The sequence below is a fragment of the Panthera tigris genome, chromosome X (genome assembly GCF_018350195.1).
Source record: "Panthera tigris isolate Pti1 chromosome X, P.tigris_Pti1_mat1.1, whole genome shotgun sequence".
In the NCBI taxonomy this organism is placed as follows: Eukaryota; Metazoa; Chordata; class Mammalia; order Carnivora; family Felidae; genus Panthera; species Panthera tigris.
Window position 1 is genome coordinate 4,210,503 of NC_056677.1, and position 26,148 is coordinate 4,236,650.

At 41.2% G+C, this 26,148-nt stretch overlaps 1 protein-coding gene across 1 annotated transcript in view; it reads right to left on the bottom strand.

Annotated features, from left to right (window-relative positions):
* Nucleotides 1-5,412: 5,412 nt before the first annotated feature.
* The window catches only part of LOC102958111 (pseudouridine 5'-phosphatase), a 173,396-nt gene continuing 152,660 nt past the window's right edge, over nucleotides 5,413-26,148 (bottom strand). The window contains exons 4-5 of the transcript XR_006213349.1: nucleotides 12,557-13,684; nucleotides 5,413-5,948 (exon numbers count right to left, since the gene is read on the bottom strand). The gene's annotated coding sequence lies outside the window, so the exon portion shown is untranslated. The remainder of the gene's footprint in view (nucleotides 5,949-12,556; nucleotides 13,685-26,148) is intronic.

The following is a 26,148-nucleotide window of genomic DNA, read 5'->3' on the forward strand; positions in this document are numbered from 1 at the left end:
GGGTGGTTGAGCATCCGACTCTGGATTTCGGCTCAGATCAGGATCCCAGGGTCACCGGATCGGGCCCCACATCAGGCTTCATACTGACAGCGTAGAGCCTGCTTGGATTCTCTCTCTCCCCTCTCCCCCTCCCCCACACTTGCTCTCTCTCTCTCTCTCTCTCTCTCAAAATAAAAAAATAAACTTTTAAAAAATTAAAAAAGAATAATGCAAACCCTACTTGCTAACTAGAATTAGGCATGTGTGCAAGTATAATAATGTAAATACATACCTAAACAGTGTCAGCACATACAAGGCACATGTATATGTAAAAATAACTATATGCAGATGTTGATATAGAGACATGTGTGGATTGTGTCACTCAAGAATATATAAGAGGCTTCAGCTAGTGTGATATGGGAATACACTCCTATTTGTCTATCAAAATTTCCTCTCCGCTCATTCCATGGTGCTATTTCTTGGTACGGCATGTACCATCAATGGAGACGAAAGAACCCCTAAAGGATCAAGATTGAATCTTAGGGGTAAAAAAAGCTGTAGTGTTTTTATGTATAAAGCACAAATAGGCACGTAGTACAAAACCAGAGGCACTGTGTAACTATGGCATTAAACTTTCACGGGAGGGAGACGGCACAATTAGAAAAGAAAAAGTCCAAAGAAATGAAAGCAACCCCTCTGTGAAGGCATACCTTTCTCAGTCTTAACTGAGAACTCCATACTTTGACACCAGCATTTTCTGAAGTGACTTCAACTGTAAACACAACAACACTGAATGGAGGTCGTGGTGCCTCCTCCCCGCCAAGTGTGAAGCTCACCCAAGCTTCTTTGTAACTATCTCTATGTTTGCAAGAAACCAGCACCATCTCCACCACAAGGGAGGTGCTACAGAATCATGTCATGAATAAAGCAACCACCTGAGCACCAAAGCTTAACAATAGAAATAACACAATTATTGAACGTTTACAATGGAGCCAAGAATGGTTCTGTTAATCTCCTTGGTCCCGACTGCAACCCGATGAAGGGGACACTGTGATTACCATTCTCTTTTTATAAACAAGAAAAGTGACACACAGAGAGTTTAAGTTGAGTTTCCAAGGCGACCCAATTAGTAAGTGAGAGACCCAAGGACAGACCCAGGAGCCGAAGGCTCGTTCCCCTTCTCTGTATCAACACAACATCATTATTCCTGAGAGCGATCCGGCACTTGGAAGAAGTACTCTTTATGCTAAGGAAGAATAAACATACCCTTCATAAATAATACAAAAACAAGCAACAGCTTCTGCAGAGTGGAAACACACTGCCAAGGAGCCTGGAGTATGTTGGCAATTAATAAAACATTTTTAAATATAGTCTGTAATTTGAATACAATAAGGAAAATCAATTAATGACTCTGAAAGAGGGAGCAAGTAGAAACAATTATTATAATTTTGCATGTATTGAGAACTCATAAAAGGCCTGCTGTCGAGCTCAAAAAAATCTATTCTCTGTGGTGTGAGGTGGCATTTTAACCACTGGTAGAGATGTCAGTCTACATCGCTGGACCACTGTTTTAATTTGGTAGGGTATGCCTCTGCGAGGTCTCTTTCTAAAAAGTCAAATAAGGGGGTGCCTGGGTGGCTCAGTCGGTTAAGCACCCGACCATCGGTTTCGGCTCAGGTCATGATCTCATGGTTCATGATCTCACGATTCGTGAGTTCGAGCCCCACGTCGGGCTCTGTGTTGGCAGCCCAGATCCAACTTGAGATTCTCCCTCTCCCTCTCTCTGCCCCTGCCTCACTTGCATGCACTCCCCCAAAAATATTTTTAAAAGTCATATAAAAGAACAAACGTGTTCTTGTCAAACAAAATAACAGAATGTTCTGACTAATTCCATAAAACGTGTTTGATGCCAATGCTATACTCCTATGTATGACAGAGCATTCACACACAATAAATTCCAGGCACAAACAGCTGCAGGTATTAATGTCACATGGTTCTGTCTAGTTTTCATCAAATCTTTGCTATACAATTCCAGAAGGTCCTGTGTTTAGATTAGATTCTATTATTTCTGCCACCCGAACTCCTCTTCGACATAACATAGTCACTTTGGAAAGCTCGTATTTTGTTAAACGTGTCTCTGACCAAATGTCTAAATGATCACAGTCTCTCAAAGATGAAAACCATGCCGTGAAATGCCCCTGGTGGGAACGTTTCTTTCAATTGTCCCAGGTCTGTTGCAAAGGATTGTTTTGGTTTTATGTTTAAGTTTTTTCTGTTCCTTACAAAGCCCATAGTAGGAGTTCTGGAAATTAGCCTTTAGATGATGATTGTGGGTCTCCTTCCACATTTTCTAAAAGCTACATCTCTAGCCCCACTCTGTGTGAGTAAATCTACAGCTTCAGCTATGACTGAGAAGCAATGATTTCTAGTCAATGTTAATTCCAACAATAGATGTTTTGACTACAATGTACACCTATAAAGCTGGTGACATGCATTGCTTAATTTACTCCCCAAAGAACAGAAGGTATTGGCACAGCTATCATCCCTGACAGATGAGATTCCGGGGAGAAATATCACTTACCAGAGGTGGTGCTTTAGAGTAGGTAAGCTGCAGTTACAAATGGACCTAACGTGGTGGCTCAGACGTGGTCACTCTCATGCACAGTGTAGGGCTTGTGCCATGGGGCAGTGGAAGTCTCTGGTCCACACAGTCATTCGGGGATCCAAGCTGTCATGCTTCTGTTGTCTTCAGCCCACATCTTGCAGGGTCCCTCTGGGCATCAGCTTTACAGTCAGCTGGAAGGAAGTGCAGAGGGGTGGATCCTGTGACAGACATCCACAGTCACACCTGGTACATCCACTTCTGCTCACTTCTGGGGGGACCTGGTCACCTGGGGACATCTACCCATTAGGAGACTGGCAATGGGCAGAGCTGGGCATACGGAAGAAGGGGTGGGCAGTCTCTTCCACAGCTAAGAAGGAGCCTGAATAGGACTGAACCAAGTTCTTCTGACCCAAATGCTGTACCTTCTCTCTATCCATCACTGCTTGAATGCCATGACTTAATCAAAGTATCATTGAATCAACTGGACTGCTTGCTCACTGCAAATATCTTTTTGAGAGGGGATATAGCCATCGCTGTTTGGGCCAACACTCTAACTGCCCATGTTTTCCTCCAGGAGGATATGGGCTTTTCATCTCTTGAGAGCATGATTGACCCAAAGGGCTAATACTTTCAGTGCAAATCTAAGCAATGGGACATGCAGACAGAATAAGCCATGGCAAGAGTGTAAGGGTAGGGGGTAGCTGCTGCATATTTGGTTCTGCCCAGAATCCTGGATTCTATAGGTACTTGTAAGGAGGTACCTATTGGGATCCATCCTCTAATAGTGGGTGGCCCCTGGTGGTCATGAGAGTCTTGTAGAAATGAAGGCATTTGTTCAAGAAGAAAACGTTTGTCTGCATAAGAACTCATACATGAATGTTCACAGCAGCACTGTTCATAATAGCCAAAACATGGAAAAATCCCAAATGTCCACCACGTGATGAACGGATCATCAAAATGTGTTCTATTCACATAGCAGAACATTATCTGGCCATTAAAAAAACAATGAAATTCTGACACATGCTACATGTGGCTGAACCTCAAAGACATCACACGCAGTGAAAGAAGCCAGACACAAAAGGTCATGTTGTAGAGTCCATTTACGTCAGATGTCCAGAGAAGCCAAACCTATCGAAAGAAAGCAGACTGGTGACTGCCACGTGCTGGCAGAGGGTGGAATGGGGAGTGGCTGCTGATAGTTATGGGGTTTACTTTCAGAAAGGAAATGTTCTAAAATTGTGGTAATGCACAAGCCTGAATCTGTTGAAAACGTTGTGGAATTTAGGTCGGTGAACTGAATGGCATGTGAGTTCCATCTCAAGGAAGCTGCTATTAAGAAAAGAAATCCTTTCTAAGGGGTGTGCAGTGAGCTTGTTCCAATGGGCCAAGGAAGAGGCCTCCAGGGCTCCTTCCTGGAGACTCCAGAGTGCGTCATGATTCCCAGAGCCACATGACCAAGAAAAGCTGTAGCGACCATACCCATGGCACCAACGCCATCCCATGAAATGGGATTCCACGAAACATTCCTTCCGTTCACAGTCATCTTCCTTCTTTATATGCTGAGTCCATGGAGCCTGAGTGGCCAGGAGGCTGAGCGTTGAAAGTAATGTTTCCCCCAAGACCCTTCCACAGGGTTACACCCAGGACAATGTTGAAATCTACCTGAACCCCGTGATCCTGGAAAATGGGGAAGGTTAAGAAATTGCCCCACCCTCTCTGTTCTGGAAAGCCGCTGACTGGGAAGAACCACCCTCCCTCGCGTGAGTTAGATAAGTTCACAGACGCCTGCTTGTTCACCTAGACGAGCCAGACACACACTCTTCAGATTCCCATTCTTTGCCTCCTCAATGGTTCACTGAATGGCTTGTTCCCGCTCATCCACTGCAACAAAAATCTTTGTTAAGCAAACTTTAGTTCAGCTTCTCTCCTTCTCCCAAGGCCCTGAATTTTCTACTGAGATTGTTTTTATTTGGTACGCTCAGCCTGAGACAGAACAGCTTCTCCTCAGGACAGGCTGGCTCAGGGGGAAACCAAGTTCTGGTCTACCATTGGATTGTGCCACCTTTCATTACATTTCCCATGCCCAGATCCTTCTAGAGTTGTGGGTTATGACAGTCATGACTACTCTTCTCTACAAGAGAAAATCCCCTTTTGGGTCACCTGGGTGGCTCAGTCGGTTGAGTGTCTGACTTCGGCTCAGGTCATGATTTCACGGTTCGTGGGTTCCAGCCCCGCATCGGGCTCTGTGCTGACAGCTCGGAGCCTGGAGCCTGCTTCGGATTCTGTGTCTCCCTCTCTCTCTGGCCCTTCCCCAAGCTCTGTCTCTCTCTGTTTCTGTCTCTCTCTCTCTCTCTCAAAAATAAACATTAAAAATCTTTTTAAATCCCCTTTTGCCTAACTGTCCTTGCTGACCTTGTAGACAGAGCATTCTCTCAAGCTCCATGGACCCTATGTCCCTAGTGGCTTTCCCCACACTTCCAATAATCGTTTGGAATAAAACTCTCTCCTGACTAAGTTTGCGTTTGGTTTCTGTTTCTTTGTTTTCATTTGTTTTGTGTTTTGACACCCAAACACACATGGGGTTCTCAGGACCTAACTGACAAGTGGTTCCTGGCAACGCCATCGTTAGTTTCTATGCTGGCCTACTCTCCTCAACGCTGATGGAGTCGATTTTTCAAGACATCTCTTTGCTTCATCTGTGGAGCTCCTTTCATCCTCTGTTTTCTTGTAACGAGTTGAATTGACCACCAGGAATCAGATCCTCAGAACACAACACTCCTTGGAGAAGCTGTTGGGACTTGCTACTTTTGGAAGAAGGTAAAAGGACTTTTTTTGGTGACGATGCAGCCGATGGTCTATAAAGAGAACTATGACTTTCTGTAACGCAGTGGGTTACAAAGGAGACACCTTGAAGTCTCGCATGCCCGCTGAGCAATGCTTGGGCAAGGTATACAGGGAGCCATGTCCCATCTGGACTGGCTGGGTTCTGATCTTGACACCTTCTACTCTTTCTCCAGCTGATCTGTGCCCAGAGCCCTTCTGTTTTACTGAGTTAGTTTCTATTTGGAATTTTTTCTTGAAGTGCTGGCTGTTTATCAGTGCATTTCTAGCTAGGTTTCTCCACCCCACAGCGACAAGGATGACGGCCGTAAGTCCTACGTAATGTGCACACCAGTGTTCCTCCAGGGTAGTCATTTGGGTTGATGGTTTCAATCCCTTTCTGTCCTATGTTTTGTGGGCTGTTCCAAGGAAAGAAGCAGGTTTGACCGCCATCACTTCAGTCTCCGGAAAACTTGACTCTACGTGAAGGAGGAACTGAATGTTTGGGGACTCTTTGCCAAGGTTCATCATCTGTCCCATTTTCCTACAAACACAATTGTTCCAACCACGCTCACGTTAAATAAACAAGTGGCTCACGTTAGCGTGCCTATTCTGGTACTTTATCAAGAACTGTATTCTAGGAAGTGAATGGTGGACCTACACCTATATTATAGGCATTGAAGGGCTTTATTTACAAACAAGAGTGCTTTAGACAAAGTCTTTTGCATAATATACATAGCAAGTGATTATTCTCTAGTGACCATAATACTCCTAGTCAAAAGCTCTTTCAATTGACATGGCATTCACGTACATCTTATTTTCTGGAAAGTGTATTGGAAACGGCATGAGAAAAGCCCATTTTATGTGCATTTGGGAGAACGAAGCTATTGGATAAAGAGGAAAACCAAATTGTTACTGAAAGACCTCAGTCTCTACTTTGGGGAAGTTTGATAACTCAGTTTGAGAACTGGGTCTTGGGCTCCTTGCTGTTTGGAACGAGGCACAGATCAAGCAGACGGGCATAAAACATTGAAAAAGACATGGTCCATTCTCCCTAGACATTTATCTTCCAGTTTTATGAATATTCCAGTTAAGAATTCTCGACTACCATGCCAGAGGATGACACATTTCTAAGTCTTTCCCCCCATCCCTTCCTAATACAACCCAAATTTAGCACCTCGACCAACAAAATGATCATGTCTACTTGGACCCAGACAACGGTCCAAAGAATGGAAAGCTCAATAACTTTGTCCTCTGTGTGATATCTGCTTGATTATTTTAAAAAACAGAAGTCAATGACCGTTTTTGCACTAAATAGAATCCAAGGCTCTCTTTTTGATTTAAGGCTCTTTGGGGTCACTGAAGTGTCATTTGGAAAATTGCTTCCTGACGCATAATATTATGGTAATGATCCCCTAAAGCCTGGCATAAAGGCTCTGCCACGAGAGCTAACAATTTATTTTCTTCCAAGTATTGTTTTAAAACAAGAGGCAGCTGGGGTCAAGAGAGAGGCTCTGGGTTATAACAGGCTTAATGCAACCCTTGGAATTTTTTTTTACATGCTTGAGAGGAGAAAGATTGTTCATAAATACTCATTTAGAGAAATGGTTCAAGAGACACAGAAAAGATACATTTCTCTTACATCTGAGCACACGATCATAACCTAATACCAATATAAATACGGGAAGAGAGGAAGGTGTTAGAATTTGGAAGATAAGATTAGAAGCCAGGAGACCTAGATTTAAACCCTAGTCTTGTATCTCATTGATTACATCCATTTGGTTTACAAATCAAGCTTTTTGAGTCCAGCCATATCATACAGAACTGAACTACTTACGTCCAAGTTAGGGGTGAAGATTAAACAGAATATTGTGAGCAAAAGCTAAGAAACCATTTTTTAGCAGATGTCCATAGTCTGTATAGATAGTCTATGTACAGAGTATAAACTCAATACCTATACCGATCACTGCTATTTTTAATGTTATAAAGGAGTTATACACAAAAGAATTACTTACACAGGGCCAGGTACCACATCCATTCCATATTTGAGATAGGTGGTGTGAGGAAATTTATGTTGGACTAGGCTATGATGCCCAGTTGTTTGGCTAAACACTCGTCTTCATGTTGTTGTGAACATATGTTTTAGATGTGAGTACATTTAAGTTGGTAGACTGAGTAAAACAGATTACCCTCCATAATGTGGATGGATGGGGAGTGGTTGGGGGTTGGGGATGGGTCTTATTTAATCATTTGAAGGACTCAGGAGCAAAGACTGAAGTTTCCCAAAGAAGAAGCAATTCCTTTTCAAGACTGCAACATAGAATCCCTGCTGAATTTCCAGCCTTCTGGTCGGCCCTGCAGATTTGGGGGCTTGCCAGCCTGTACAATCACTTGAGCCAATTCCTTAAAATAATTCAATAGTGAGAGAAAGAGAGACAGAGATAACAATACAGCTATTTACAGAGACAGAGACAGATGTGTCTAGATAGATGATAAATAGATATACCTAATAGAATTATAATTATCTATTGTATAGATAAAGATCTATTGGATATACCTATGTATCTATTTACAGAGATCTCTCTTTCTATAAATAAATAGATCTATAGATGGATAGGTATATATACCTATGTATGTATATATCTATATCTGTGTCTATATCTATGTCTATATCTATCTGTATCTATCTCTATCTCTAAGTCTATCTCTATCTCTAAGTCTATCTCTATCTCTATCTCTATCTCTACCTCTATCTCTATCTCTATCTCTATCTCTATCTCTATCTCTATCTCTATCTCTATCTCTCTATCTATCTCTAGGGATATCCTATTGGTTCTGTTTCTCTAGAGAACCCAATTTAGGTGGGAAGAACCAGAAGTAAATACACAATGTGAAAGCTCTGTGATGGGTCTCACCATGGCATCAGGTGCTATGAGCATGTATAGCATGAGGACCACTTAATGATGTCTTTGAAGGATGGATTGGATGGAGCTGCCCAAAATAAGGGTTGAAAATGAGAACAACCTTTAATGGGGAGACACAAGGGGAGGAGCCCCAAAGGACACAGCTGAAGATCAGCCAGAGGATGAAGAAGATACACAAGACAGGGGACATGTGAGGCCAAGAAAGACAAAGAGGAAAGCTTTCCCAAGAGAGGGGTTCATCCAAAGGGAATTGTACAGAAAGTGTAAGTCGGAGAGAGGACTCAGTGCAGTGGGGATTTCAGGCAGGTGTTAGTATGGCATACAGACGAGACGCAAGGCGTGGCTGTGGAGGTGGCTGGAGAGGAATGAACAACAGATCTTGAAGTGAGAAGACCAAGAATTTGATGAGTGCTACTCCCCTAAAGGGCTCAAGGTACACATCAATGGCTGTCCCCGGGGGAGCACTGTAGGGCAGTGGTGGCCCCAGGGAAAAACCAAGAATAGAAGAAGGGTTGAGAAAGTGGAGGTGTTTGTTCACTGTGGTACACATGTCCCAGAAGGAGAAGAGCAGTTAGAGGCTGGGTCAGGAGCCTGGGCGCTAGGGACCCAGGCTTTGAGAGATGCAGTTGTGATGACCAGATGGGCTCATCTCCCAGGAAGGAAGGGACGTGGACAGCCCTAGTCCATGGTCTCAGCCTGCACTGCACAGCGGAATCACCCAGGAATCTTTACAAATACTGCTGCCGCCGTCCCACCCCAGAAACACTGTTGTTACTAACCAGGGGTACAGCCTCAAGATAAGAATGTTGAGAAAATCTGTCCGTGTCATGCTGATGTACAGTAAGGGGTAAGAACTATCCAAGTTCAATGACAGGTTACGAGAACTGTGCTTCCCAGAACTCTCACACTTACAGAGAATAGCTATTTCCCTATACTGGGGAGTATCAGGAGGATCTCCAGGTGTTTGTGAAGATGTTACCATGGCCTGAGATCATTGTAATTCTGCATGTGTTCTCACCTGACATCCGTGGATGAATAAACTCTGCATTCTGGGTGGGGTCCTTTGAGGTCTGGGTTGCTTTACCCTGGAACCAAGGAAAAGCTCTAGTTTCAAGACAAGTGGCATGCAAACTCTTAGGCAGAGGGTCCTTCTTCTGAGTTCCCTGGGAAAATCTCACTTTATATATTTGGGGGATTCCAGACTTTCTGGAAGGGACCATCCACAGTCCCTGAGGTAGCCATTATTATCTCGGTTTGAAAGATGAGGAAACTGGGAGCGCCTGGGTGGCTCAGTTGGTCTGACTCTTGGTTTTGGCTCAGCTCATGATCTCATGGTTCATGAGTTGAAGCCCACACTGGGCTCTATGCGGGATTCTCTCCCTCCCTCTCTCTCTGCCCCTCCCCTCCCTCAAAATAAATAAATAAACTTTTAGAAAAAAAAAAAAGGATGAAGAAACCAAGAAATAGAGAGGAAAAACAAATTGTCCCTGCGTTACCCATCTAGTAGGTTCAACAGTATGTTAGTTACGTATTGCTAAATGGATCACTGGAGGCCAACCAAGACTGACCCCACAGAAAGCCAAGACTGCAGTTTTTCGCCAAAACCCAGGATATGGGCATTGATTCAATAATCCAGTCTGAAATTTGGCTTCTGTAGGAGACAAAATAAGAGAGAGGCTTCACTGATGTTGGAAGCATGAGTTTCACCTGGATGTCCCATGTGACCATACGGGAGCAGAGCGTGAAGGAGAAACCTCACCATGAAGATCCCCACACGTATGAGGAGCTGACTTCTCTCACTCCTCCACAACAGAGCTCCAATGTGGAGCTTCAAACGTGGTTTTAACATTCAGAGGCAGGCAGGTGTGAATCTCCTGACCATAGCTTGGAGTCTATGATCTTGAGATCAATGGTGCTTCCAACCCATCCTCTGTGGAAAGAAGATTGATTTATCCGTCAACCCTTAAGTCTGGGGCTGGCTGGCTTAATATGGGGCTGTGTCTAAGGTGTGGAGGGTAAGTGGTGATCAGATTCCGTCTCTTTTAGGCCTTGTATGTCCAATAGACTACCCTTCGTCGTCACCAAAATTCTGCTCACATATCACAGTGTTGGCCAACGTCGTTGACTCATGGCCAGGATTTACTGAGATGAGCAACTCCCCCAAATATACTGACTGTCTTTCTTAAACCCACTGTGGGGCTCCAATAGACAGCTGTGTTCCTAAAGCATCTGTGACGAGAAGGCCTTGGAGTCCAGGTGAGCAGAGCCGGTATGAATGGCCGGAACAGCACGCAAAGGGTGAGATGTAGGATTATAAACCATGCTGCTCACACAAATTTCCCCCAAAGACATCTGGTCTTGAAATGGATGTGTGCATTGCATCTCATTGTCTGCAGACAGCAGGACAGCCTGGTGATCCATATCCGCCAAGCCCACACGTGTCATTGTCTCTCAGCAGCTGCATCACGGCTGACACTCTCTTGGTCACCGCCACCAAGGAGGGTATGAAGAAACATCCCCGTGGGAGGTCCATCCTAGCAGTGAAGTCCAGCTTCACCTGCTCTTTAGAATAGATCTCTTTGCAAAAGCTCATTAGCCTCTAAATCCTAGTGCAACTGTGGGACACAATCTATTGTGTCTGATAACATTGAAGGGTAATCGTGCCTCTAAACACAGAGTACTCTCTTCTGTTTAAGCAAATCTGAGTGAAAAAAAATATATGTCATTTTAAAGTTCTCTTCTAAATACCTGTAGCTCTTATCAATAGATTTGTGACTTAACATAGCAATGGAGCTGCCATTTTCTGAAATGAGGTGTTGCAAGGTATGATGCCATTTAAAACCAAAAGTTTATACAATAATTACGCTGTGTTGTGAAATAGTGTAAAATGCATGAAGGTAGGTGCAAAAGACCTCTGGAAATGCATATTCCCTTTTGGCAGAAAAAATAATTTTGAGGACCGCTATTGGTGGGAAGTGGGCCAAAAGATGGACAGACACTGGCCTCCAACAAACTTCAGAGAAGAAATGATACATCTGGGGGGGGATATGGTGGCATGCCGAATAGACTGGACTTCCATTTGGCCACATGTGTTGGGCCTCTTTGCATGCGTCTTCTAAAATGAAATTGCCCGGGGTGCCTGGGTGGCTCAGTTGGTTCAGTGTCTGATGCGGGCTCAGGTCATGATCTCACAGTTCGTGGGTTCGAGCCCCATGTCAGCTGTCTGTGCTGACAGCTCAGAGCCTGGAGCCTGCTTCAGATTCTGTGTCGCCCTCTCTCTCCGCCCCTCCCCTACTCGCGCTGTATCTCTGTGTCTCTCTCTCTCAAGAATAAATGCTAAAAAATAAAAATAAAAAACGACTTCCTATTAAAAAAATAAATAAATACAAATAAAATGAATTTGCCCACGAGAACAATTATTCGTCTTTTCCAAGAAGGAAATAACCAGCACTCGCCGTGTGGCTCCAATCTCAGATTTTTTAAGATCTAATTTAGACGCTAAGTTAACAAGCCAAACTTTTTAGCCATAAAGTTAGACTAGAGGAAAAGAGAGAAAACTTTTAGGATGAACGGGGTCAATACATGTCAGAGAAACTTCTAGATTCGTCCCCTACAAGGGTCAAGGTCACATCACTGACACGATGGTGGTCCAAGTTAATGGCATGGCTTGGTGAATCCATTTATGTAGGCTACAATTGAAGCCTCTGAAGCTGTGCACAGCAGCTCCTGGTATAATCCTGGGCATAAATACCCTCAAGGAGACTTGAGAATAGTCCTTTTGAAAGAAGGTTAAACATCATTCTCTCAGCTACTTCCTCATAGAATTCTGAATCCGGGTTTCATTAAAAGAAGAATGTGGCAACAAAGGGACATCCTACCACTGCTTATTTAGAGATTTCCACCCTACATTACATCCCTGGGATGAAAATGAAAGCTTCTCATGTACCTACCTACCATACTAGGAGCCAAAATATCAAGGTGAAAAGCATCCCCTCTGATTGTCTGAGCATGGAATACAAACAAAATAATTACTGAGTCAAAAGGCATTTCAAACATGGAACCATGCAACATAGGGAAGATTCTGTTTGTAAATTCCAATCACTACTTAGAAAGACTTTAAGGATTCATATCCTAGGCAACAGAAATGTGCTCTGTAAAAGAAATCTTCCCACATGCTTTTCTATATTTGACATAGTTAAGCTTACATTTAACCAAATGAGTTCCTTACCTCTCTACTGAGTGGTCCTTCAGCAAACCAGCTTTCTGTTCTCCAAGTCACTCCATGAATGGGCAGAAAGAATTGGATCCCATTGTGGGGACCACAGGCCACCTCTCATCTAAGAGGGGTAGAAACTTTCATATCAAGACTTCCAGATGCAGATGCTCAGGCATCGGCTGCCATTAGCTTATAGGGGAGAGCTTGGTGGAAAACATCCTTGTCCCACGAATAGGAAAGTGGCATCAGTGACCAAGAATCAATGGTACATACAGTCATGGAATTGGATCCCCATAAAAAAGACCATTTCTATGTTGATACATATCTTTTCTGGTTTAAAGAATAATCAGTGGGATAAATCTGAGACATCGGACGATGTTTACTGCAGTCATGAGATAAATTATTATTTTCTTCCATTACGGTTTGAATTTATGATTTTGGACACTTCAGTCATTAAGGCAAGGTATATAAACCTAATTGCAAACTCTCAGGACCATCGAAACAAGAACATTCCAGGGATCGCCACCTGAGACCTTTGCTTGGGGGTCCATGTGCCGCTGATCCTGAGTCAGTCATTTGATAAACCAAAGGCAGGGAGAAAGAGTCTCTACTAGCTGATGCTACAATGCTGAGGCCCTCATCGTCCCAGGCCATGAAAAGCTGCAGCATGGCAAAGAACGTCAGCATGATGAAAACATCATGGGATCCAGGAGGGGAATATGAATGTGGGACCACCATTTTGCAATATGGTGACCATGGATGTGGGAGAAAGATGTCAAAGTACTTCTGGACGCCTGTTTGGGTTCCAGGGCCTGGCAACCTCCTGTCGTAGCAAAATGAGTTCTCCATGTGCTCCAGCCCCACAAGCCTGGTGACCAGTGCTTCAAGGACATGGCACATTCCAACAAACCCCACGGCCGTGGGATCAGGAAACTTTTAGTGCGACAGAAATTGACTATAACCTCCATCTACCTTCTTCATTTTTCAAGTCCCAATTCTGCAGAGTGCACTGCAGCCCTGGTATATGATGAAATGCTACATCCTAGAGGTCTTTTGCACGTCAATGGTTTCTTTGAGGGAGACCAAGCTGGTTCTGATGCTGAATTCCATCTTCAGGGGCAACACCATGCAAAGTTCTTTCTGAAAGAAAAGACAGAAGAACATGAATCAACAACGGAAACGTGGATTTGTTTTTCCCTGTGTCATTAACATTTTGGAATAAATAAAATAGCCACTAGTTTAATTTTAGTCTTAACTTATTTTTAATAAATTTTTATCATAGTCCAGATTTAAATCACCATTAACAGATGAGAAAACAGCATTAATTGACTCAATGTAGGTCCGATGTTCGTAAGGATGTTTAAACAAAGACAGATTATGAATGACAATAATTCTCTTACATTAAATCACATGACATGATTCTCTTAGATTAAAACAACAACAATAACAACAACCAAAGAAGATATAACAAACCAAAAGAAGAAGAAGAAAAAAAAACCTTTCCAGAATCAATTCTGGACCATATTAGCCAAAGAATATTTTTATGGATTGTGATGATCAGTCATGACAGTACTAAGAAGTCACCAGGAGCATAAGGTAAGAATTTTAATACAGAAGAAAATGTGAACTGTATTTCACAATCTTGGTTTCCTGTCTCTTGAGAGAACTGTGTGCACTTTGCATTACCAAGTCCATTCACCAACCTCATGAACTCTGAACTTTAGATGTCCAGGCTTAGACCTCAGAACAATGCTAAATAGGACTGCTTGTTAAAGATCTGGAGAAGCTCAAAACAGACACGTTCATGGTCACATATGATGGAACAAGCAGAAGATAAGCAATCATTAGATAAGACATAAAACCTCCAGAATCATGGCTGTGATTTGCTTCTAGATTAATATTCTATCATCGAATATTTAGTGTTAAATAATGTAATAATGTATAAAATATAATGTTATAATAATTTGTGTCATGTTATCTGACAGTGCATTGTATGCATGTTATCTTCCAAATTATGTCTCCTTGCAGCTAAATCAGTAAGCATTTGATAGAACAAATCAATATACTATAATTAAAATATTTCAACATAAACACAATGTAGGGTCAGTAGGAAGTACCTTCTTTTATTTTGCTTAGTTCTTTTCCTTTTTAATATAATTTATAGTCAAGTTGACTAACATACGGTGTGTAAAGTGCGCTCTTGGTTTTTGGGGGTAGATTCCCGTGGTTCACTGCTCACATACAACACCCAGTGCCCATCCCAACAAATGCCCTCCTCAGTGCCCATCACCCACTTTCCCCCCTCCCCCATCCCCCATCAACCCTCAGATTATTCTTTGTATTCAAGAGTTTCTTACGGTTTGTCTCCCTCCCTCCCCAATTGTAGTGTTCTAGATGTTGGGTAAGTTTGTTCCCCCAAATCCCTGTAGATAAAAAATAAACATGAAGTAAGCTGCTACCACTTTGGAAATAGACAGAGGCATACAACTATAATGGGAGTCATGTTATAGGCGCAAAAGGCATATTTAAGGAATGGAATACCAGGGGGAATATACATTAATAAAAAATAGTGTCACCAAATTCATCATGGATGAGATACTTCTTTGCTTAAAAACTTGATTGTGTACTGGGGCACCTAGGTGGCTCAATTGGCTAAGTGTCCAACTCTTGATTTTGACTCAAGTCATGATTGCGATCTCATGGTTGTGAGACTGAGCCTCACTCGGGTTCCAAGCTGGACGTGGAGACTGCTTAAGATTCTTTCTCTCCTTCTCCCTCTGCCCTTCCGTGCTTGTGCTCGCTCGCTTGCTCTCTCAAAAAAATAAAATAAATTAAAATAAATTGATTGTATAGCTGGATCCTGCATGAGAAGCCAGAATATAATTGTTTCACATGCATTTTAAAGTTTATTTATTTATTTTGAGAGAGAAAGCGCGCGCATGCGGAAAGGGGAAGGGCAGAGAGAGAGAGAGAGAGAGAGAGAGAGAGGGAAAGAATCCTAAGCAAGTTCCAGGCTGGCAGCGCAGAGCCTGATGCGGGGGCTTGATCTCAGGATCTGTGAAATCAGGACCTGAGCCCAGACCAAGAGCTGGACACTTAACCAACTGAGCCAGACAGGCATCCCTTTTTAACATGTGTTTTCAAATGCACATATTCTATGAACCGTTTTACTGGAATATGAAGCAGAGCATCAAGTCTCCTGCTTTGATATCTCTAGTAGAGACAGATCATAGCATTTCCTGGTTCCTGATGCAAACCGGGAGTTACAGACCGATCAAGACTAACTAAAGGTCCAGGCAGTTTTGACTGGTCCTGACCAATGGCCTTAGGGTGAAAGGCACTCTCTAACATTGGCATCAGTTATATTTAATGCATCATTTATTTTTATCTTATTATTTTTCAATGTATGTTTACAATTTCCTTATAAAAGTCTTTGCACCAGTTTTATTCTATCCATTACTAATTCCTTGTATTTGTGTGCCTTTGTGAAAGGTATTTTCTAAAAATGTATGTTCTAATTATTGCCATTATACTGATAAATAAGTGATGGTGAATATTTACGTTGTATCCTGCAACCTTGGTAAAACCTCATTGGTTTGAACAATTTATCTAACTATTCTTTGAGGTTTGAAGTTTTCTAGGTAGAAAATGAATAAGCTCTGAAGGATAACAACTCCTTCCTTTATAAACTTCAAAGATTTTCATTTTTTTCTTATTTTATTGAGCTGGACTTTAGTACCTCTAATAAAAAAGCTGAAAGGAGGTGGTAATAAAAAGCATTCTTATTCCTGATCTTAAACAAAAATACATTTACCTTTTCACTATTAATTATATTTCAAGTTGGTTTTGTTTTAAATGATGTTTATCAGGGTAGGAAAGTTGCTTTCTATCCCTAATTGGTAAGGACGTCTTTGAAAAAGAAAAAGTCAGGAATATTGACTTTATCAACTGTTTTTTCTTAATCTATCAAAATGATTATATAGGTTTTTATCTGGTGATTAATAGATTGATCTTTCTAATATTAATTCAGCATTGTATTTCTCAGATAACCCCAATTATTCTATGTAATTATTATTCTTTATACATTGCTAGATTATTTTATTATTATTTTAAGATGTTTGTTCTTAGATTTGATAAAATTTATTCTCCTTGGATAACCTGGTTATTAAAGTTAGGTAGCCTCATAAAATGAGTTGAGAGAAGTTTTTTATTTTTCTGGTTTTTGGAAGAGTTGTATTGGTTTGGAATTATTTGTTGATAGCTTGCTAGAATCAACGTATAAAATCATGTGGTTACAGGTCTTTCAGTTTTTAAATTTTTTTTTTTAATATTTATTGTTTTGAGAGAGACAGAGAGACAGAGACAGAGATAGAGTGTGAGTGGCAGAGGAGCAGAGAGAGAGGGAGACACAGAATATGAAGCAGGCTCTAAGCTCTGAACTGTCAGCACACAGGGCAAGATCATGACCTGAGCCGAAGTCCACGCTTAACCGACAGAGGCACCCAGGCGCTGCTCAGTTTTAAAAATTTATCTGTTTCTTGGGGCCCCTGGCTGAGTTGGTAGAGTGTATGGCTCTTGATCTTGGGGTCATGAGTTGGAGCCCCATGTCAGGTGTAGAGATTGCTTAAATAAATACACTTTAAAAATAAATAAATAAATAAATAAATAAATAAATAAATAAATAAATTGGGGTGCCTGGGTGGCTCAGTTGGTTGAGCATCCAACTTCAGCTCAGGTCATGATCTCGTGGTTCACAAGTCTGAGCTGCGCATCGGGCTATGTGCTGACAACTCAGAGCATGAAGGCTGCTTTGGATTCTGTGTCTCCTTCTTTCTCTGCCCTCCCCAGCTCATGTTCTGTCTCTCTCTCTCTCTTTCTCAAAAATAAGTGAAACATTGAAAAAAAAATTTTGAAAAATAAATAAATAAATACAATTTATGTTTCTTCTTGAGTCAGTTATAACTTTCTAGGATTTTGAAAATTTACATTTTTTAATTGGTGTGAAATTAACACTATCGTTTTATTATTTTCTTGATCTTGGCAGTTTCTATCCTTTTTCTTTTTTTATTCTAATAGTATATTTCTTTCTCATATTCTGTTTATGTCCTTCCTAATCAATCTTGCCAGAGGTTTTCCAGTCTTACTATTTTATTCTTTCTACTTTGGCGAAGTTTAATGTGTTGTTCTTTTTCTAATGCCCTATTGCTACATGTTCAACTCATTGGTGTCCATCTTCTTGTCTCTGCTAACATCAACACTTAAGATTTTAAATTTCCCTTTAGATACTACTCTATAGTATCTCCCCTTTTTAAAGTATATAGTATTATTGTTGTTTATCTATATCTTCTGTTCCATTATGATCTCTTTTTGACCCATGAATTTTTTAAAACATGTGCTTTAAAAATCTAAAATATGGAGGTTTTCTCCTTAACTCTTTACTCTTCATTTCTAACTGAATGCATTATGGAGAGAGAATGTGACTCATATGATACAAGCCTCATGAGATTTACTGACTACCTGCTTTATGAACTAAGCATTCAATTTTCATAAACATTCCATGTATTACCTTGAGAGAATGTATTTTTCCTTTGTTGCCTGTACATTCACACGTTAACATGAAATGTATTTTTCTTTCCATTATATTTTCTGTTTAAAAATTAAAGTTACTGAATTATAGAGCAATGTTCGAAAATTAATTCAAATATGTTTATAGAGTGCTAAGCACATGCTTATGTATGCCTATATACTACGTGTTAAGAATACAGTGACGAAAGAGAACGACAGTGTATGTTCCCATGGACCTACCTTAGTGTCTAGAGGGGAAAAGGGATAAATACTCACATGGTTACTTACTGTTGTGTTAAATGCCACAAAGGGAAAGCACAGTGTGCAATGAGGAAGGTTCTGTCTGAGATAAAGTACTCTAGCTACAGCATGTGAGGCATCATTAACTGTACTCACAAGTCTGCATACAGAATATAGAAAAGTCACCCAAGTATGTGAATCATCAAGAATGGAAGGGGAGAAGATATATGCAAATGACATATCTGATAAAGCGTTAGTATTTAAAATCTATAAAGAACTTATCAAACTCAACACCTAACAAACAAATAATCCAGTGAAGAAATAGGCAGAAGACACAAATAGACGATTTCCCCAAGAAGACATCCAGATGGCCAACAGACACATAAAGATGCCAACATCACTCATCATCAGGGAATTACAAATCAAAACCACAATGAGATATCTCTTCACACCTGTCAGAATGGCTAAAATCAACAACTCGGGAAACAACAGATGTTGGCAAGGATATGCAGAAATGGGGAACACTCTTGCACTGTTGGTGGGAATGCAAACTGGTGAAGCCACTCTGGAGAACAGTATGGACATTCCTCAAAAAAACAAAAATAGATCTTTTGACCCAGGAATTGCACTACTAGGTATCTATCCAAAAGACACACCAAAAAAATGACAATTTGAAGGGGCATGTGCACCCCAATGTTTATAGCAATGTTACGGACAATAGCCAAATTGTGGAAAGAGCTCAAATACTCACTGACCAATGAATAGATAATAAGATATGATGTGTGTATATACACAATGGAATATTACTTGGAGGTCAAGAAGAATGAAATCCTGACATTTGCAAAATGTGGATGGAACTAGAGTGCATTATGCTAAGTGAAATAAGTCAGTCAGAGAAAGACAAACATATGATTTTACTCATATGTGGAATTTAAGAAACACAACAGGTGAACATAGGGGAAGCAAAGGGAAAATAAGATAAAAACAGAGAGGGAGGCAAACCATAAGAGACTCTTAAATACAGAGAACAAACTGAGGATTGCTGGAGGGGTGTTGGATATGGGCATGGACTAAACGGGTGATGGGCATAAGAAGGCACTTGTTGGGATGAGCACTGGGTATTATATGTAAGTGTTGAATCACTGGGCTCTACTCCTGAAACCAATACTACACTATATGTTAACTAATATGAATTGGAAAAAAAAAAAAAAAAAGATGGTTCAATGGTTCATAGGGTCTGTCTCCCTACCCTATCCCTCTTTCATTCTCATTCCCCTCCCTAACTCCACTAGGTCCTCGTGTCTTTTCTTTCTTGCTTTCTTGCTTGCTTTCTTTCATCTTTCTTCCACTCATTCATGTGTCTACTTTTTGGTTCCTCACTACCACAGATGTCTGTCTCTGGAAGCATATTATTGGGTGCTTAGGACAAAACCGCACAACTCTGTGGGTGTTATCTGCTCAGTAGAGTTTCTAATGACACACCCAATAAATTAATTTTTCCTGTCCAAAAGTTACATGGTTTATCAAATTTTGTTGTTAATTGGAAAGGTGCATAAGTAAATATCAAGGAATATTTTTAAGAAGTTACCATGCTTTGTATTATCCTAACAAATGCAATCACCTAAAGTGAGGGTTCCTTTCATCATGTTCAACAGATAATTTATATTGTAATTGTGTGAAGTTAGAGAAATTTTTCTTGTTGTTGTTGTTAGATGGATTACACCGAAGACTCATATTGCCCTGACAGTCAATTAAAATGTCTGGTTATTTTTATTATACATTTATTGAGTCTTATCTCCTCAAGTTGTTACTTGAGAGGCTGGCATATCTGACCGCGTATTTTGCTGATATCAGTCTCCATCTCGTTAGATTCATTTCATCAATCCAGCACAGCAATAGCCCTGGCTTATTTTGGTCTCAAGTGTATCACTCAATCCATTAGCTAATCATCCCAGCTTCCCCTACTTTGTAACCCTGATCAGCAGACTATCCATTTCTTCATCCAAGTCATTAACTAAAATGTCCATGGGAGAGGACCAATGAGCAAACGAGAGAGAGAGAGACCAAGAGAAACAATCCTCCAGTTGGACATCCCTCCCTTAATCTTTAATTTCAAAAGTTTAACCTGATCTTATTTGTATTTTCATCCAGTTCTCAAAGCTATGATTAAAAAACTTTGTCAAAATTTTGCTCAAATGAAGATACTATCCTTCAAGCCTACCACATTTCTCGAATTTATCAATCCAGTGAAATGATTTTAGTCTGGCATGATTTGTTCATAATGAGCCCACCCTGACTCATGGTGACCTCCACTTTCTAATTTAAGTGCTCACCAACCAGCCTTTAAAATAGTCCATTTCCAAATTATCCTTAGGGATGACATTAAGCTCATGTTCTCTCAGAGCTAAACTGCTTTGTTGGTGATCTCATGTGAGTTCTAATCATCAAATCCAGTGTCTTCCGCTATCCCTGCTAGACCTCCTCATGGCATTTGACATTGTCAAACACCCCACATTTCTTGCTCACACATTTGTGCAATTCATCTTCTTCTTGGTTTTTTAAAAATCAGAACATTTGGTCACTTCCAATTTCCTGGATGGAAATCTCTGCTCCTTATAAATGACTTCTCAACATTGCCAGTGATAATCAGTCCACACAACTGGTGACCTCTTTCATGAATTTGAGAAGCAAAATTTGAAAGTTAGAACACCTTTCTCCACAACTGGTTTCCCCTTCTAATCTCCTCACCGTCTTGAGATTTTAATGTTCTTCTAAATGTGAGTTTCACAATTACCTGTGTGCAAGTTATTCTCAAGGACAGAGCAGAGGAAGCAATATAAAAGTCCAAGATATATTCTGTCTTGCTATGAAAGAATTAGTCAATGGTTCTTATCATTGCTTAGGTGACAAAACAGTTAGAATTTAAAGTTCTGTCTGTGGAACACCCTGATATTATGAAAGACCATAATTATTGGTAGCTCTCTTCATCTTTTGGCTGGTTTGGCCAGCCACAATCATCCCATGCTGGGGTTTTCTGCAAATAACTGCTTGTTTGGTTTTGTTTGATTTGAGGAGGTTAGTAGTCAAAATATCAGACAAGGAAGAGGATGTGAAACACTTATGGAATATAATTATGGAAAACAGAGAAAAATAAAAATAAAAACGAATTATGGGAGGAAATATTTAAAGTTAAGACTAATTTGTTATTGCAGTTAATTGTGGTGAGTTGTGAAAAGACCACAGCCATCACATAATTTTAGAAGCAAGGATCCAAGGGAAATTTGGTGTTGCAGAGGGCAACTACTAAGCTTGTTGTCAAGAAGCTGTGAGGGTTCCCCCAAAATGTCCATCACTTGAGTACAAGCAGTTCCTTGAGCAGAGCTAATTCCTACCTATTTGGTGATTATCTTATCTCCTCAATAAGGGATTTATTGAGGATTTGGTGGCCTTTTTGAGGGAACAAGTCAGTAAAAAACAGGTATTTGTTTCTTAAACTCCTCCATCTGTACTTCATAAAAGGATTAAAGACAGTGTTAAGTTTGCCTAAAGAGACAAATGTCTGGAGAAGGTGGATAGATGTGAAGTACTCCAGAGTAAAGGAGAAGTAGTTAGATGCCATAGGATGGAGACATTTCTTTTTACTTCCCAAGTTTATTATAGCCTATATATTTCCTCTTACTGATGATTTCTCAAGCTCTTAAACAACAAAATAATATATATCCTTCTCTCCAGGACTATCATTAAATTGGCAAACAGAAATGACTGTTTACACTATAGTGTGGCTTTGGGTAAAAGAAAGTGAGAGGAACATTGGCAGACAGAAAGGACAGTGGCAGCCACAAAGAATTCATGAGAACTGTAACTACCTGGGCTCTGTGGGAGAAAGATTTAGAGCATAGTTTTCAGTCAACCCTGAGAAGTACCTGTGAAGACCTCATATTTTTTAGCTAGACTATTCCATAGAACACTAAGTGAGGTCTTCTCTCCTTCTTCTAGCTATACAGTTGAACTCAAAAGCTCTTCTGATATCTTTCATAGTTTTAAATGCTTTACTTAATTATTTAATTCTCTTTTTTTAATGTAACTCTACACCTAATGTGGGGCTGAAACTCGTGACCCCAAGATCAAGACTTGCATGCTCTACCAACTGAGCCAGCCAGGTGCCCTGGGCTTAAGACTTCTTAACGCTTTTCTTAAAAATTTCTGCAAAGACTTTATATTCCTGGATTGGTTCTGTGCCCATCCTCTCATATTTGGCCCATGTTCTGAGTTCACTCAGATGGCTTCTTTGTGATGATCACAATCTCTGTTGAAATGTCAGCTTTGCTGTATCCGTTAGGATTATTTGCCATTGTGCGGTCATGTTTTTCTTTTGGAAAATTGCCTGTCCAGTCTCTGTTCTTGCTCCACATGTAAATGAACGCCTTATTTTTGATTTTCATGTTACACATTTTTAAATGTTTATTTATTTTTGAGAGAGAGAGAGGGAGGGAGGGAGGGAGGGAGGGAGGGAGGGCAGGGAGAGGGTGACATAGAATCCAAAGCACTTTCCAGGCTCTGAGCTGTCCGCACAGAGCCTGATGCAGAGCTCAAACTCACAAACTGCGAGATCATGACCTGAACAGAAATCGGATGCTTCACCAACTGAGCCACCTGGTGCCCCCGCATTTTTTAAAAAGAAAGCTACCTGTCTCTCTGAAACTGATAATTCCTTATAAAACGCCAACAGGTGCATGGAAGGTTTTAGATTCCTCCCTGGTTATGTGACCCTCCTTGCCATTTCTTGTCAAATCTCCTTTTCCATATTTTAATTTTTTTTCTATAGTATTTTCCCATTGTGTTTCAGAGTACCATTATATACAACTCAGACACTCTATGCCTGTTTTTATGGCCTCCAAGCATGTTTGCCCATCAGTACTGTGCATTATAATGTAGCCTTACTCACAGTTGGTAGGGGGCCTCCTCATCTCAACATCTGTCATTTTTGTGGGAGTGAGTCGTGAAAACCTCACCCATTTTTCTCAGCATGATCAGCAGAGCAGAGTTGCTACCATCTTTAAACTCTGTTCTGTCACGTCACGCTTGTAACCACCTGGCGACCACACAATTCCTTGACTAATCGTGTGCCCCCTGCTTCTTTTCTGCATCCTGCCTCAGCTTCCCTGACTTGCTTTTTTCCAACAAAGTTTTGCCTTTTGGGGTTTGCCACCCACCCTGAAGAACATATTGGAGGTGTCTCCCCTCCTCTGGCATCCCCCTTGACACTGTCCAAGTTTTACTTAAATTAGGAGACTTTCTTCATACATCGTGGTTCATCACTTGCGTGTTTCTTCACTTCATCAAACATGAAACTGAACTTTAACACTGTCCTTCTCTTTGTTGTTTTCCATGGCTTTGGTCAGGACAGCAGAGATATCTATAGCTAAGATTACCAGTGAGAAATTTGTTATTTCTGTTTGTTTCTAAAAGTGTGAAATATGAAACAAATACAATATGCTAATCACCTCCATTGTAATTGCCTTACAATTACATATGGGTCCCTTACATGCTTTTAATATTTTTGCTTTTGGGTCCGTTTCTCCTACGAGACTGCTAATTCTGTGAGCGTTGACTCACACAGCACATGTTGGTTGGTTGTTGAGATGAACTGGCCTAATTAGAGAAACGATTTCATATTCTTCTCATTTCATACAAGGATATAATAGGTCTTGGGGTGGGAGGAGCAACACAAATTTGATCACACTTGTTTTTACATATCAGACTGACAATATTCAGATGGTTGACATCACTCAACGTGGCTTTTTTCCCCTCAGTTTTCAAGTTCTACTTCAAATGGAGTCTTTATGAATGTAAAAAAGTGCATGTGTCCTGATGAATGCAGCTTTCCGAGGTTCTTGGAAGGACTCTGGATTTCCTTTGTTTCAATTCTCATGGAACCATTTCTTTTTTTTTTGAAATATCTTTAATGTTTATTTTTGAGAGAGACAGAGACAGATTGTAAGTGGGGGAGGGGCAGAGAGAGAGGGAGACACAGAATCGGAAGCAGGCTCCAGGCTCTGAGCTGTCAGCACAGAGTCCGATGCGGGACTCGAACCACAAACCATGAGAACATGACCTGAGCTGGAGTTGGACACTTAACCAACTGAGCCACCCAGGTGCCTGTCATGGAACCATTTCTTTGCTGCCCTCTTCTCTGTGTTCACAAACCCAGAGACACCTGCTTGGCAACAAACAGACTCGGCCTATTGTATCTTGCTTCCTATTTCTGGCATTCTTTTATGTCCTCCTATGGATAAGTAATGCCAGGGAATTTTGAAATGGGAAGTACTCTTAGGATCTAACTCCAGCTCCCTTACTTTCCAGACTGAGGACCTGAGACCAGGATCCAGAGAGGCACACACAATTTGTCAGCTAGTGAGCAGGAGAGCTAATTTTCCTGAGATCAAGTTTCATGTTCTTTCCATGGCCTTTATTTTGAACTTGAGCATCAGGTGAGTAGACAAGTACACACAGTGCAACAGCAATTATGTCCCTGGAAACACAAAGCATCACCTTCAAGCTCAACAACTTGGCAGCTACTTAAACTTCAGTTTTTGCCTCCAAGTAAAAATAAAATATAATGGGTCTCATTAGCATAAATGTGACATTTAGGTACATCCAGGGCACACAGACACTTTATGTTTCTGGGTGATGAACATCTTTTTGCTTTCAAATAGATGTCCTTTGTTTATGTTTATCACAGTCTCAAATTCCTCTCTTCTCAGAAGATGGTATAAATGGAATATTTTTGCCACTCCTTTTTCCTATTTTAAATGATTCTTTAAAATGTATGAAATACGTGGTGAAAATAATGGGCAATGGCAGGTTATCTAAGCAGCCGATTTAGGCAGTCACAAACAAGATACTAACCTGCATGACAGGCAAGAAAAATTTCTTTTTTTTTTAAACCATACTACTCAAAGCCATCCACAGTCTCTTTTTTCTCCCAATTTTTTAAATGTTCATTTATTTTTGAGAAAGAGAGACACACAGGGCAAGCAGGGAAGGGGAAGAAAGAGAGGGAGACACAGAATCTGAAGCAGGCTCCAGGCTCTGAGCTGTCAGCACAGAGCCCGGTGTGGGGCTCATACTCACAGACTGCGAGATCATGACCTGAGCTGAAGTTGGCCACTCAACCAACTGAGCCACCCAGGCACCCCAAGAGAAACATCTTAAAGGCAGAACAAAACTCAAGTGGAAGAGACTGATTGGAGGATCAACACAACAATCTGCACAACCTGAACCACGGAATTCAGCAGGTACGCAGCGCAGAGAGGTGAATTTGGGGAGCAAGAAGCCGCAGAAGGTAGGGAGCCGCTTTTGTGGGCATGGAGGATGGAGACTGCGGTGGGGAGAGAATACGGGAAAAGCACCCCTCCCCAAAAGCAGCTGGAGAGAAAGTGGAAAATTGGAAACAGCCACAGGGACTAAACTAAAAAGGGAGAAAGGAGAGAGGAGAGGGTTTAAATTCCATTAAGACTGTAAACAAGGGGAGTGCAAAGGCTGCAACTCCGCAGCTCGATACCTGGTGGTGCTCTGGTGGGAAGGACGAATCCCCAGGAACAGAGTAGGGTCCGGGAGGTTCTCGGGCCACACGGGGAAAAGCGGTTCCACTGCCAGAAGGACATTTGGTGGAGACTGTTGACGCCACCTGGAACCAGCAGACCCCAGAAAATGGCCACATTAGCTGGTGCTGGGGCAAGGTTGTTGAGGGTGAAGCCTGGTGCCAGATGTGACTTGTGATTTTCCATAATCCCTGA